We start from the raw sequence: 15736 nt of genomic DNA, 5'->3' as shown, positions 1-15736 counted from the left end.
TAGTCATGTGGAGCTGTACAACCAGTTTGCAAAGGAGCACTTGATAAGTAATGTTTTTCCAGAGCTGCACCAAAACCTAATTTAGTCCAAATTTCCTAAACCCAGGAAGCTTGCAGTGGAGGTGGACTGCTGGCTCAGCACCAGACTCCAAAAGAAGGTTTCTGGGACTGACCCCCAAGAAGGGTGATTCAGGTTCCCCTCAGCAGAGCAAGAGGGAGGTCCAATTTAACACAGACAGGTCCCAGAGTAAGCTTAGGGGAAAGGGATCCCATTCCCCTTCTGAGAAACGGATAGGATGTTCTGGTGGGGGATAACCCAGGACATTTCCTTTCCAACTTCACTGCTTTGATTGTTCCTATGTAAGACACAAGTAAGGAAAGGTAAGACACAAGTAAGGGAACACTGACTATACCAAGAAACCACCAACCTCCATAAGGTTGGCCAGTGTGGCCCAAGAGGGAAGATGTCTCCAAAAACAGATTCTAGTCTCTCTTAGTTAGGAGATAGCTTTAGAGAGCAAGCTTGTGATCCTTGAGGGTGAGACACTTCCACCAGTATACACTGAATAGGATATCTGTCACTGCTTTGAGAGTGGCTGGTGCCAGCCAAATCATGGTGGTAGAAAGACTGACTGGTTTCTACAGATTAGTACCTGCTATTGCAGGTGTGTAGGGTAACCCAGACCCAAGGGCCTGAATTTGTCCACCCTATGGTCTTGGTCCCCCTGGAGTGGGGTGGGGAAGTGACCTAGATAAGATCATAGTCAGTTTCCAGATGCCCATTGACTGTATCCTGAGAAATTAGTTACCACTGGTGTAAGAAGAGGTGAAACGGATGGCTGGCCATGGTACTCTGAAAGCTGAGATTTCTGGGGGTACCACTGCCAAACGGGGGGTACCGAGGCCCAGATTGAGGGGGGAGGAGGTGGAAAGGCTCACTCCTAGTACCTGTTCAGCCTCAGGGTACAGCCCCTGGTTGACAAGCCAGTCTCTGGATACGACCCCTAACCTGGATAAAGGGAGAGTGGAAGTAGGATGTCTAACACCTGAAGCTTTCCCCCCAGTCTGGGAAACCTCAGAACAAGTAGGGAATGCATTGTCTGTCCCAAGGCTGGAAGTGAGGCCTACTCAAGGTCCAAGCTTGAAGCCTCCACCTGGCAGAGAATGGCTTGGTTACTGACTCTTGACAATGAACTCTGTCAGTGGTCTCCATTTGTTACTGTCTTTATGGGTAGAGTTTTCCCTGGGTTAGGGACAGAAGTCTGACCCAAGAGTAGAATGGACCACGTTACCTTACTGGCCTTGCTGGTACTGTCTGCCTACTGCGATGCATCTGTGAGCATGTTAAGTTTAGGAACTTCACAGATGGGGTCCACAGGTGAGGTGGAGGGTTCTCCATTGGCTAGCATAGTGTCCCTCGAGAGTATTGCCAGAGAGGTACGGTTAGGTTTATAGGGGTACCGAACTGAGAAGTTCCACTGCATATGAGGGCCATTTTTTGTTGCATCGTCTATGCAGGAAATTCTATCTGGTTATTAATTGGTCTACCCTTACTTTTGGCAAGGGTAGCTCATGGTGGACCTGCCCCTCTTGGTGGTGTCACCCCAGATTCATATTTTCTGTTTTTGACCTTGTTTTGGTTGCCATTAGGACTTTTGCCCTGCTAACCAGTGGTGAAGTGCATGTGCTCTTTCCTAAAACATGGTAAAAGGGGTGTATTCCTGATTGATACTTTAATTTTACTTATAAGTCCATTGTCAATGGTAAAACATGTACCTAGGGCCTGTAAATAAAAAATTAAAAAAAAATACTATTAATAGGTCTCACCACTCATTGTGCCACCCACCAAAGTTGCACTTTAAAAAACGTCTCAGGCTGTCAGTCTGTAGATACTTCGGAGTTGATTTGATGCCCAATACTGGTCGACCTCTTGATCGTTTCACTTCTGATTGTAATAAACACAGAATGATGATCAGATTGAACGAGGGATGGAAGGGAACAGCTGGGAAGGAGACCTAAAAAGAAAATGTTAACAAGATTATCTTCAATGATAACACCACCCTAGAATTGACATGTCATTATATATATATATATATATATATATATATATATATATATATATATATATATATATATATATATATATATATATATATATATCCAAAATGATAGTTACTCCTTCTGGACCCCCACGACCCAAGAAAGGTGGCGTGCACGCCGGCGGAGTTACTCCGGTATTCAAATGTTCCAAAATCAACAAAGTTATTTGCACGCTCTCAGGACAAAAAGAGAATAGTCGCCAAATCCAGAAAGTGCTGTTTGTTCACAACGCGTTTCACCAAAAAGTGGCTTGATCACGTGAATAGCGCTTGTAGTTCATTGGTTAAATAACATGAACAATGTCACAGACATAAACATAGGACTTCGATAAGGGTTAATCGTAAACATACATAATTCATGTTAAATGCACAAAATACGTATTATTGAATGGCCAAAATAAATGCATGATGTAAGCAAATTAAATCAATTGCAAAATATGCAAATGTGGTGAATTCGTATCTTAAATGATAAAATCATATCATAATAAGCTCTCACTCCAAATAACTCATAAAGTATCCTGTCAATCTGACATGAAAAATAAACACTCAATAATAACAATATGACACAGAAATTCAATGACCGTACTTCACCCGATCAGTGTAACAGGACTCCACCCTGATATCTCATGTGTCAATCATTTGACTACGTCATGGCGCCATAGGGCGGACCAACCAGGGTAGGAGGGAGGAGTGAAAAAGAGATTGCGGGTATTATATTATAGACAATTGTCTAACATAAGTATCAAGATAGTCCAATATGTGTAATACAGGCCAAACAATGAATCGATGTGTTCAAATGTCACACACTCACGGAGAAACAATGTCCCCGGTGTAATCTTCAAGTACTGACAAGTGCCAAAAAGATAATAACAAAGTTACCCTCATACGTCCGTCTCACGTGAGACAAGCATATCAGTGCCCATGTGAACAGGAGAAAAAGAGAAGGGGAGGAATCCCGTGAACGTGCAAAGTAGGTGAAATGGGCCCCTTCTCTTATTCCTGAAACGAATAAAAAACATAATTATAAATTATACATAAAGACCCTATGCATATATATACATGTTAAAACATCAGAACTATGAGTACTGAATATACAAAGAGAAGTACGGAAAATGAAGAGCTTGAAATTATTAACAGTTCATACTGAGGCAACAGTTCATAAGCACGAATGGATTGGCGGAGGAACATGTACAGTATGACAGGGGGTAACGTGAGTAATAATATCTGTTGCTTAATTCTTAAGGTGCACTGATAACTCTTCATCCTGATTTAATCCCCCTGGGGCCTTTGTTTGGAACTCAATGATGAGCTTTGACTCCCGTTGTCGTAACTTCAAAACTCTGTTCCCTCCCCGGGGATTTTTTGTAACTTGTTCCAGGACGATGAAACTTAAGTCCCTGACATTAGAAAAATGTAGTTCTCTAAAATGTCGGGCCACCGGATATTTGGGGTCAAAGTTCGTAATAGCTCTGGTATGCTCCAATATCCGTTTTTTGGCCATGCACGTAGTGCTGCCAATATACCACTTGTTGCATGTGCATGCAATAGCATATACAACAAATGTAGAACTACATGTAAGAAAGGGCACCATTTTTTGTTGATCCCATTATATGTGACCTCCTTACATGATTTGCTGTTGGCACATGCCTTGCAATGGCCACAAGGAAAAAAGCCATCAATGCCCTGTATGTTGGTAGGCGGATACACTGTGATGTCACTATGAACCAGCATATCACGTATACTTTTCCCTCGTCTGTATGTAATACTGGGTCTAGTTGGTAAATCTGCACCTAGTACATTATCAGTTTTGAGTACATCCCAATTTTTTGTTATTATTTTCTTAATGGATTGGGCATCTGAGCTATACATGAGAATCAATCTTGTTGTCTCCCCACTCTTGTCATCTTCCACTGGTTTGTCAGCAATAGTTTCTGTTCTGTCTATGTTGTTGGCTCTTTCCCTGGCTTTTTTAAGTACCCACTCGGGATAACCCCTCTCTCTGAATCTTTTCATCATGGTCACACTTTCCTCTTCATAGGCTTGGGAAGTGTTGCAATTGCGTTTGGCCCTCAGCAGTTCCCCAAAAGGAATACTCCATTTCAGATTCTCGGGGTGACTGCTGAGGGCATGTAGTATGCTGTTGCCCGCAGTTGTTTTGCGAAAGAGTGATGTATGGACCTTGTTGTTTTTTACCTCGAGTTTGACGTCAAGATATTCTATGTCTGTCCTGCTTTTGTTACCACTCAGCACAATGTTTCTGTCATTCTGGTTGAGTTTCTCTATGAAGATACCAGCTTCTTCCACACTGCCTTTCCACACAATAAAAAGGTCATCTATGTACCTCAGCCACACAGATACCTTCATGAACTGTGGAGAAGTGTGGCTCACTGGTTAGAAGCGGCAGACCCTGAAGCAGAGGTCGGCCCGGGACCAGGGTTCAATTCCTGTTGCGGCAGGGTCTTGGGTCAATGTCCGCGGACTCGATAATTCTCGCCTAGGTGCCTAAGCTAACCATGGGTCCCACTCTGCAACTCTGGGCAATAGCTTGCTTAATCTCCACATCGGCCCTATCAGCGCCGGGGATGCCTGGCCTCACCTTGGGGGTGCCCAGGAGGGACCATCTCACAGGGAAAGCCAGGACGGGTTCCCCAGCGGTATACAGCGCCAGGACACTGCGTGATGGAGTAACAGTGCGCTTTACAAGTATACATTTTTTTTTTTAACTGAACTTGTAAGGTAGGGTCACATCGTATGTCCTTCTCCCACTTCCCAAGAAAAAGATTTGCAAAACTAGGCAAAAACATGAGCCCATAGCTGATCCGCTCACTTGCCTGAACAACTCTCCATTAAATAAGAAAATATTGTTCTGTAAACAATACTTGATCATATCCAATAACATTTGTGTATGCTCTCTAAATCTGATATGTCTGCCTTTCAGAAATTCTTCACATGCATCGAGTCCCTGGTCGTGATCAATTATGGTGTATAGACTCTGCACATCCAATGTTATCAGTATAGAGTCTGTATCCCATATAAGATTCTCTATCTTTTTCAGAAAATCTTTTGTGTCTCTGACATAACTGGCCAAATCCATCACAACTTCCCTAAGAAAGTGATCAATATACTTCGATACCTTCTCTGATACACTCCCCCTTGAGGACACTATGGGTCTCCCTGGTGGTCTGGTGTTGCTTTTGTGTACTTTGGGTAATAGATATAGGACAGGTAGTACAGGGAAATCACATTTGAGATAATTGAAATCTTCCCATGTCAAAATACCCCTTTCTTTCCATTCGAAGAGTGAATCCCACAAAATAGTAATACTCTCATGGTACCGTTCCATCCCTATCCCCTCATAGAAATGACTGTCAGATAGCTGCCTGGTTGCTTCTTCGCTATATACATTTCTCTGTCCAAGACAACAATATTTCCCCCTTTATCTGCTGGGCGGATGAAAATACTTCCATCTTCCATAAGGGATTTGATAGCCTGTCTCTGTTTGTGTGTCATATTTTGATCTCCTTTGCGCCAATGTTTCTTATGTCTCAGTTCGTCCAGACTTTTGTTGACACATTCATGGAATGTGTCTATGCTGTCATGTGGTAAAATCGGCACAAACTGAGATTTGGTTTTAAAGTCTGTATTGGCTGCTGTATCGGTACAAATCTCCAACTCAGAAAGGAGTTGTGTGGTACTAATGGGGGTTACCTCATCCTCTTCATTAATCCCCAATTCAATAACAGTATTCAGGGTCTCACCATCTCTGATATCAAAACTATATACATTAGATATATCAGATTCATTGTTCGAGATGTCTTTGGTATATCCTTTTAACTTGTACCACTTTTTCAGTTTCAATTTCCGGGTATATTTGAATAAGTCAATGCGATTGTCAGTGTATCTGGATGGGGAAGAAGGGCAAAAGGATAATCCTAGGCATAAAGTTCTTTTCTCTATCATAGTAAGTTCTCTTTTAGATAAATTAATGATAGTACTATTTACCATTGTGTCATCCATTATTTACCCTTCTTGGCGCGTTCTCTGTTGGTTCCCATGACGCCACGTCCCTTGCCTCTTTTGCCACCGTTGTCTGATCCGCGATTTTCTGTTTCTGCGTTTCCCGTGCCGCGTCCTTTTCCACGTCCCCGTTGTCCTCTGGTTTTGGGTATTGGTGTTTCTCTCGTCATGAACCACCCCCTCCTTAGGGTCCGGTACTCGTCTAAAAAATTCAACTGTTTTCTTCCCATAGTTGGTTCGGTTTCATTGATTGTAGAGACATCTGATTCACTACCACTGGTAGGGTTTTCCTCATTGCTCATTGTGACATTTGTTCTTTCTATAGTAGTGATGCCTAGTCCATCCTGCCTGTACAGATGATCATACTTGTGACTAAAAGTTAAGATGCGGCCACTGTCATAGTCTGCATAATCACGATTAAGTTTTCTTTCTTTACGTGCTTTAATGTCTTCCTCATGCTTGGTTAGTCTCTCCTGTATTGGTTTAAGTTTGTTCTCCAAACTTTCAGTGTCCATGTCCTTAGCTATATCATCCATAAGTTCCTTGATCTACTTGATGATCTCCTCTCGGTCTATCCAGGCATATTTTATGAGGATTTCCAACATCCTTCGTGAGCTATTAGCAGAATTCAATGACCACTCTTCAGGCATCAGAGGGTTTGGTTTTTCATACATCGGGATTGTAAAAATTCTCAGACCTCTAGGTACCATATTCTGTTCTACATAATGCTGCAATGATGTAGCCTCCCACCATTTGGTGATTTCTATTTTCTTCAGTTTCTCAAGCATTCTGAATTTCTGGTCCATTGGTTCAACTCTCGCAGTTGTTCCATTGCCTCCCATAGTGTTGCTGGGAAAAGTTTTTCTCACAAACATATATTTAGCAGCTTTCATACGTTCTTCATTTTCTTCCATGCTTCTCTTAAAACAGCACTGTGTTATAATTACTGCAAGGCACTCTCTCTCTTTGTCCCCCCAATATTTACCGGGTTCCTTTTGCCGCTATTAATCCAGAAATACAGAGAATATCCACGGGTCGTAAAGTTATACCCAATGAGCGGTTCGGTGATAGAAAACCGCTGTTCAGGGGGTGTTGAGCTGACCAATTGTTATCCCCAAGGTGTACGCCGCGGTATGCCAAGAGTCCCCCGCTGCCCAAGGAGTGAGGGTGTAGCGAGCAACCTTCTTTACTCACCCCCCCCCTCCCGTAAGGACGGAAAAACCCGGCTCCCGCTTACCTTATACTGGGGTTCGTGTGGTCTTTTCACCTCCCTCTCTGTTTGATCTGGACGTATAAATGGCCGGTCTGAACGGAGATCCTCAGTACGAATCCAAAATGATAGTTACTCCTTCTGGACCCCCACGACCCAAGAAAGGTGGCGTGCACGCCGGCGGAGTTACTCCGGTATTCAAATGTTCCAAAATCAACAAAGTTATTTGCACGCTCTCAGGACAAAAAGAGAATAGTCGCCAAATCCAGAAAGTGCTGTTTATTCTCCGTGAGTGTGTGACATTTGAACACATCGATTAATTGTTTGACCTGTATTACACATATTGGACTATCTTGATACTTATGTTAGACAATTGTCTATAATATAATACCCGTAATCTCTTTTTCACTCCTCCCTCCTTCCCTGGTTGGTCCGCCCTATGGCGCCATGACGTAGTCAAGAATGATTGACACATGAGATATCAGGGTGGAGTCCCGTTACACTGATCGGGTGAAGTACGGTCATTGAATTTCTGTGCCGTATCGTTATTATTGAGTGTTTATTTTTCATGTCAGATTGACAGGATACTTTATGAGTTATTTGGAGTGAGAGCTTATGATGATATGATTTTATCATTTAAGATACGAATTCACCACATTTGCATATTTCGCAATTGATTTAATTTGCTTACATCATGCATTTATTTTGGTCATTCAATAATACGTATTTTGTGCATTTAACATGAATTATGTATGTTTACGATTAACCCTTATCGAAGTCCTATGTTTATGTCTGTGACATTGTTCATGTTATTTAACCAATGAACTACAAGCGCTATTCACGTGATCAAGCCACTTTTTGGTGAAACGCGTTGTGAATAAACAGCACTTTCTGGATTTGGCGACTATTCTCTTTTTGTCCTGAGAGCGTGCAAATAACTTTGTTGATTTTGGAACATATATATATATATATATTTATATATATATATATATATATATATATATATATATGACGCTCCAAATTTCTCCCTTTCTGGAAAAAATAGACAGCACTCGAGGAGTTCTTCTCAACACGCAAGTTTTTATTCTTGGCGAGGGTTACACAGACGCGTTTCGGTCTTCTACCTTCGTCTGTGTGAGTTACATATGTACAACAGCCAGTGTGTTAATAAAGCATTATTTTAGTACAGAAAGTGATAGAGGACTAACCCCACTGCACTCACTGCGGGCGCCATCTTTAAATGGTTTTAAATGCATTTGACCATAGTGAATACAAGGTCTAAAATAAAGCCCACCGATGGGCTAGTGCACAGAGACATGGGATATATTGTGTTTTTCATGTTGTATAAAACATCAACAAATTATAAAGCCGTGGATCGGCTAATGTCCTCTATCGTTGGATATCAACAAAACAGTGCTTCTATATGCAAATATATAAATCCAATTCATATCCATTGCCGAGAATTCATGTTAAGAAGCAATTCATCAATTTTCATATTAATTCTCTCATTTACATTATAATTCATCTTAATGTCTTCAATCATCACATAATATGAGAAGAATGATGAAAAAAATGATGAAAAAATTATGAAAAATATATGAAAGATACATGAAAAACATGATGAAGAAAATATGTATATATATATACTTGATTGTATGTACAGAAATTATAGAGATAAGTGAACTTACAGAGGAAATTATTTTCATATGTTTGCTGTACTGTACAATTAGTGCTCTGATCCCAAAGCACCCCAGACAGGGCATCTATCAACGTTCATATCTCTAAATTCAGTTATTTACAGTGTATATACAGTATATCAAAAGAAGGGTCAAATTGCATTCCCAGTTAACACAGTAAGTATCTAGAGAGCCTAGCTCAATTTGTATATGTCTCCATAAGCAGATGCAATTTGTAAGATTTCATGTTTTTTTACATATGCATATATTGTGATTGATTAAGTATATACAGATTTCATTTTCCAAGGTGGAAAGCCATTTCCTCCCCACTGTTGAGACCCTTCGGATGCTTAGTAGAGAGATCTATGATGTATCTTGACTCTAATCTACGAAGTCGTCTCAGACGGTCTCCCCCTCTTATATTTGGAGGCACTGTGTCTAGGCCAAAATATTGTAGATGGTTACGATCTCGGCCATGCACTTCTGCAAAGTGGCGAGCCACAGGGTAACTGGGGTCTGCTTTGTCTATAGCCCTGAGGTGTTCCAATACCCTCAGTTTGAGTTCCTTGATTGTGCTGCCGATGTAGTGAAGGCCACAAGGACAGTGCAAACAATAAACTGCGTAGTGCGTACTACAGGTGATGAATTTCTTTATAAGTATCTTTTTCCCTGTTTCTGATATTACGTACGCTAGAACCCTCTTGCTACCAACACACGCTTTACAGCATCCACAGGGGTAAAACCCCTTTTGGTCCCTTAGGGTGTTTGGTTTGGGCAGGGGCTTATCTAAGTGGCTAGTAACAAGCATGTCGCCCACTGATCTTGCCTTGCTGAATGTTAACAGTGGGTAAGATGGTAAATCCTCTTTCAATACATGATCTGTTTGTAGAATGTGCCAGTTCTTTCTAAGCATCATTCTAAACTCGTTAGCACCTGCTGAGAATGGAGTGATGAACCTGAATTTGCCTTTATTTGTAGTTGTATCCCTATCACGGCCAGTCATAATTGGCTTGGCAGTGAGTAAGGTCCCTCTTGAAATCTTTCTGACTTTCTTCAGCGTCTTTTGCAATAGACTTTCGCCATACCCCCTGATCTTAAAACGGGATAGGCAATCCGAGGCAGCCGCCTCGAAGTCTGAATCCTTGGAACAATTCCTTCGGAGTCTTAGTAGCTCTCCATAAGTAATGCTATTGATGAGTTGTGGGGGATGGCAGCTGCTGGCAAAGAGTGTAGAATTGCCAGCAGTCTCCTTCCTATACAGGGTCGTGTGTAGATGTTCTCCCTCAACGAACACTCTCAGGTCCAAATACTCCGCTGCCACCGGACTAATGGAACCCGAGAAGTGCAAGTTGAGGTTGTTTCTATTCAATACTTGAATGTACTCTTCCGCTGTATGCAGACTTCCGTTCCATACGATGAATAGATCATCGATGTAACGATGCCAACACATGACACTCCCCATCTCTTGTCCAACCTTACAGCTCCTGGGCACCTGTTCCTCCCACCAGCCCACGAACAAGTTCGCGTAGCTGGGGGCAAAACAGGTGCCCATCGCCGTCCCTGACTTCTGTAAGTACAATTGATCTTCGAATAGAAATATATTATGTGTTAGACAGAACTCAAGAAAATCCAGGATCATAAGATTATGTCTAGCAAATCTCATTTGACGCTGATCAAGTACATGTTGGATTGCTTTCAAACCATGATGATGTTGGGTACAGGTATATAAACTAGTTATATCGAGCACCAAAAGCAAATATCCTGGATTCCATTTTAGATCTTGTATTTTCATTAGAAAGTCTTTAGTGTCCCTAATGTATGATTTTAAAGTTAGTACTAGAGGAACCAGGATATTATCCACAAATCGGGACATGTTCTCAGTTAAGCTGCCAATAGAGGAAATAATTGGACGGCCAGGTGGACTGTCTCTAATTTTATGCAGCTTGGGAAGGTGGTAAAAAGTTGGAATCATGGGACAGTTGTTACATAAGAATAGGTGTTCTTCTTTTCCTAGCATCTGAAGATCATACCATTTTTTGATCAAACTTTCATATTCTTTGATGCTCTGTTGGTAGACATCATTGGTACATTTCATATAAAACTTCTCATCCGAGAGTTGCTTCAGTGCTTCGTTCTTATAATAGTCCCTGGTCATTAAAACCACGTTCCCACCTTTATCTGAAGGTTTTACAACAATGTTCTTATCTTGCATCAGGTTCTTTAAAGCAATATTTTGCTGATCCGTGATGTTGTATTTAAGCTTAGGGCTTTGAGAGTGTTCTTTGCGATATCTCATGAGGTCATTGCTCATTGCTTCGCTGAACACATCCACAGCGTCCCAAGGAGATTGTGGAACAAAGACTGACGGGGGTTTGAAACCACTTTCTTCTCTTTCTTGATCAATCCCTTGCAGTTCTGCTCGTTGAGCAGTATCCAGTTGTTCTATGTCCGAGGAATGATTCATTTCTAGGTCTTCGAGAGTTTCAACTGCTGTTAGATCTTTACTACTTAAAGCGTCTGTTGCCGTTATCCTTGTTCCCTTTTTTTTCTGATCTTGCGTATGGGGACGTAGTTTAAAATACTTGTGGAGTATATATCTATATTACCTACTGGCGGTCGCCAGTAGGTAGTTATAGTTAGGTTCGTTTTCCATAGGAAATCCGCAACATTCTATTGGGAATAACTTTGGCGCCGAATGAGGGATCTGCCTGTAATTTTCCTTAACTTTGCCTCGCTGCGCTCTGCTCCTTCCCCGAAAGTTTCGGGGGGATCTGTCAAGCGGGGGCCGAGATAAAAGGGGGGTCCCAAAACATGTTTTCCACATGTTAATTTCTATAGGGCGGTTGGACTCACTTTTAGCCCGAACGGCTGAATGGATTTCCACCAAACTTGACAAAATTGTAGGGACTGGTACCCCGATGTGCCTTTGCTATGTCTCAAGATATATGCTCCAGTGGTTTTTACGAAAATTAACTTTGAAAAAATATATAATGGGCTACATTGGGCTATACATATGTTAGAGCCCAAATGTAGCTCAATGTAGCCCAATGTAGCCCAATGTAGTCCAATGTAGCCCAAAGATGGCCACCAGAAACAAAAAAAACAAATGTAGCCCAAATATCAGCCAGATGTAGCCCAACTATAGCCCAATGACAGAATGTCCCAGAGTGTTCTAAAGAACAACTAGAGCGCTAACAGTCTTACTTATGACAAAAGTATGGCACACCTGAAGTCATCTTGATTGGAATAAAGTGTTAACACTTAAAACATTTAATTTGCAAAGGAACAAAATGAGGGGTTCATTTTGCCATAGAAATTATGATTAGTGCTGAAGAAAGAAAAATTAGGGCACATTTTGAGTGACTTCTCAAATCCTCTTATATTTCATTAAAAAAATTCTGATATGCAGTCTCCCAAGATGGCCACCAGAGACAAAAGAGCCCAAATGTAGCCCAAACATCAGCCAGATGTAGCCCAACTATAGCCCAATGACAGAATGTCCCAGAGTGCTCTAAAGAACAACTAGAACACTAACAGTCTTACTTATGACAAAAGTATGGCACACCTGAAGTCATCTTGATTGGAATAAAGTGGTAACACTTAATACATTTAATTTGAAAAGGAACAAAATGAAGGGTTTTATTTTGCCATAGAAATGTTATATATATATATATATATATCTATATATATATATATATATATTCACTGAAAACCATAGGTTTAACACCAGTTATAGTTAGCTGGAAATTTTACTCACATAAAACCATTGAAATTCCCACGTTATAGTTAGTTGGACTCACTATAACTTGCACGTCTGCAATGCACTGCTGATGACGTCACATATAACATCACTCATGCATATATTTAAATATTTAAACATTACTCGCTAATATATGTATTCACTAAGATACACTTAATAAGCCAGTTAACCAATCAATTTTTTTTTTTAAAACACTGTCATGAGTGATGTAATATGTGACGTCATCAGCAGTGCATTGCAGACGTGCAAGTTATAGTGAGTCCAACTAACTATAACGTGGGAATTTCAATGGTTTTATGCGAGTACAATTTCCAGCTAACTATAACTGGTGTGAAACCTATGGTTTTTTCAGTGAATATATATATATATATATATATATATATATTTCTTCCAAGATTTGCAAGTTAAGCACCACACGCACTCGGAAAACGTACAGCTATTGGCGTTTATTTTCCAAAATAACGCTACGCGTTTCAACACCGAAGTGCCTTGCTCACACGTTAACCTCAGTTCATGAGGAACACATTTAAGTACAGACTTCCTGATAGTAAATAGTAAACATAAAAGAAGTACATACACATCATGTTACAACGGCGGCCATTAATAAATGTCAATTCCTCCGTGTGTCCGTGAAAAAACCAGTCTGTACAGACTGGTTTTTTCACCCTAAGACTGATTATGGGTGGGTCATCACTGTCGGGCACTAGACCGAGTGAATCTCTTTGAATTATCCACGGGAATGTGTACCAAGAAAGTGTATTGTTACATATAATTTCATCCCGGTTTTCCACCATTGTTTACTTTAATTCAAAATTATTTTTTTGGATGATTGTTTGGTCTATTCCTTACGTGGAATCGATCGCGAGACCCTGTTCCAAAATGGTGGATACATACGAGTAATGGCGTTAGTTCTTACATCCACTGGCCCATTGACTGCGTTTTTCTTTTCATTTAACTTATGATTAGTTATTTTGACCAACATACCAGCCTGTCAATAATTGTACATGCGGTTTCTAATGTATGATACTTTGTTTACATAGAGACACACGGAGGAATTGACATTTATTAATGGCCGCCGTTGTAACATGATGTGTATGTACTTCTTTTATGTTTACTATTTACTATCAGGAAGTCTGTACTTAAATGTGTTCCTCATGAACTGAGGTTAACGTGTGAGCAAGGCACTTCGGTGTTGAAACGCGTAGCGTTATTTTGGAAAATAAACGCCAATAGCTGTACGTTTTCCGAGTGCGTGTGGTGCTTAACTTGCAAATCTTGGAAGAAATTGGAATTTCTCGGCGGCGGGGGAGCCGAGATTCACACGCCACCTGACTACGGGAACCAGATCCCAGTAACCTACCCCGGTTTTTGAACTTATATATATATGTATATTTTCATCAATACCTGAAAAAACATAAGAAACAATATAATCCAAGATTCTTCAAACGACCATAGAGACCTAAATCATAGATCTATTCTACCTAATGCTCATCGATTATTCCTGTGGAAAGATAAATGGACAGGAACTTTTAGTAATATATCCAAGTTTGTAGTATTAAGAGTAAGAACGAAGATACTAATGCAATCATTATTTCTTGCTTTTCCCCCACACTGTTCCTATCAACTGAATATGTCAGGCCAACGTCACAGAGGAAGAGAAGGACTCCTCTTGTTTCTGACCCCCTGTTAATAGGCTAAATAAAAACACCATAGAATTACTCTAGTAATAGATTCCTTTGTGTGTCCTTCATTGGATTCTGAATAAACTCCAAGGACAACAAATGGAGCTCAACCTCAATCAAGAAACATGATTTAGGAAAGTATCAAGGACAAGTAACAAAAAATAACAGCAGATGGAGGGGTTCTCCTCACCCAATGTATCATTAACCAAATGTATCATTATCCGAATGGTATTGCCAGCCCATTGAAGCCTAATTATCACACACTCTTTCACAAGGATCGTGTCTCAGCTAAGATACTACTATCTGCTGCCGAATAACACCGCAAAAATTTCAGAGTAAAGACTCCACCCCGAGATCAGCTGATCTCGAACTTTGAACGCCAATGCGTTCTTAACACTAAATCAAATGTTCAACGGCAGCTTATACTGATCCCATATCAAAAAGTAAACAACATCACAGAAGGGACTCTAGCACTTGTAATCCCATATCAAGTGCATAAGTGTACACTGTTACCAGAGAACACACAGAACGGTGCAAGAAACCTAACCTTACCGACGCCTCACTCCGCAGCTCCGCCTCCTCACGCTGCTCGAAAATAATCTACAGCGAGGGGACCGCGGACATCCCGCTTATGGTTCCGGCCAGTCCTTCCGTCAATAGAAATCGGGAAGAAGTAGGAAGTACAATGTGGGATTCATGGGTGATATAGTTTTAAGAACCTCAACTGGGTTTCGTTTCTTCGTATTTTTTACAAGAACCAAATGACAGCATGAAGCACAGGAGGTAAGGCACGTAACAGTCAGCGGTGGATTCTCTGTTAGAGCGGTGGAGTGTTAATTATTAAACCAGGGTGAGTGGCGTCACTCACGTCACAGTTACATGATGGGCCGAGTGCCGCGCACTAGACTGTCCGCGAATAATGAGTAGCAGTGCAGCAAGACGGCAGTGTGCATGTTGGGTTTGGCCAGCTGCCTTCCCCAGCCAGGAACCCAACATGTGCAGAAAGCTTTTTTGCGGCCTGCACATCAGTGACTAGGGGTTGCCCAAAGTATCAGCCCCCAATAGTCACTAAATGAGCAGCAGTTTTCCTGCTCACCCCAATCCTGGCTTTCCTCTCTATAGGAGAGCAGCCTCTGTATTGGCTGCTGCATGTAGAGCGTGGATCGGGGTTTGCTAGTCTAGTCTCGCCCAGAAGGAGGCAGCGGCAGCCACAGGCAGGCCTGAATTGGCACTGCAGGGGGGTGGGAGGGCTGGCCCAATGTAGCAATGGCCAATCAGTGGAATGGCTTATTG

General features: G+C 41.3%; 1 long non-coding RNA gene across 1 annotated transcript in view; it reads right to left on the bottom strand.

Moving 5' to 3' along the window:
* The window catches only part of LOC144767022 (uncharacterized), a 146409-nt gene that overhangs the window by 56414 nt on the left and 74259 nt on the right, over window positions 1–15736 (bottom strand). The window contains exon 2 of the long non-coding RNA XR_013598029.1: window positions 1846–2014. This is a non-coding gene — a long non-coding RNA (uncharacterized LOC144767022). The remainder of the gene's footprint in view (window positions 1–1845; window positions 2015–15736) is intronic.

The sequence above is a fragment of the Lissotriton helveticus genome, chromosome 7 (assembly GCF_964261635.1).
Source record: "Lissotriton helveticus chromosome 7, aLisHel1.1, whole genome shotgun sequence".
NCBI lineage: Eukaryota > Metazoa > Chordata > Amphibia > Caudata > Salamandridae > Lissotriton > Lissotriton helveticus.
The sequence above is the reverse complement of the archived record's forward strand: the minus strand, read 5'-3'. Positions and strand labels throughout refer to the sequence as shown.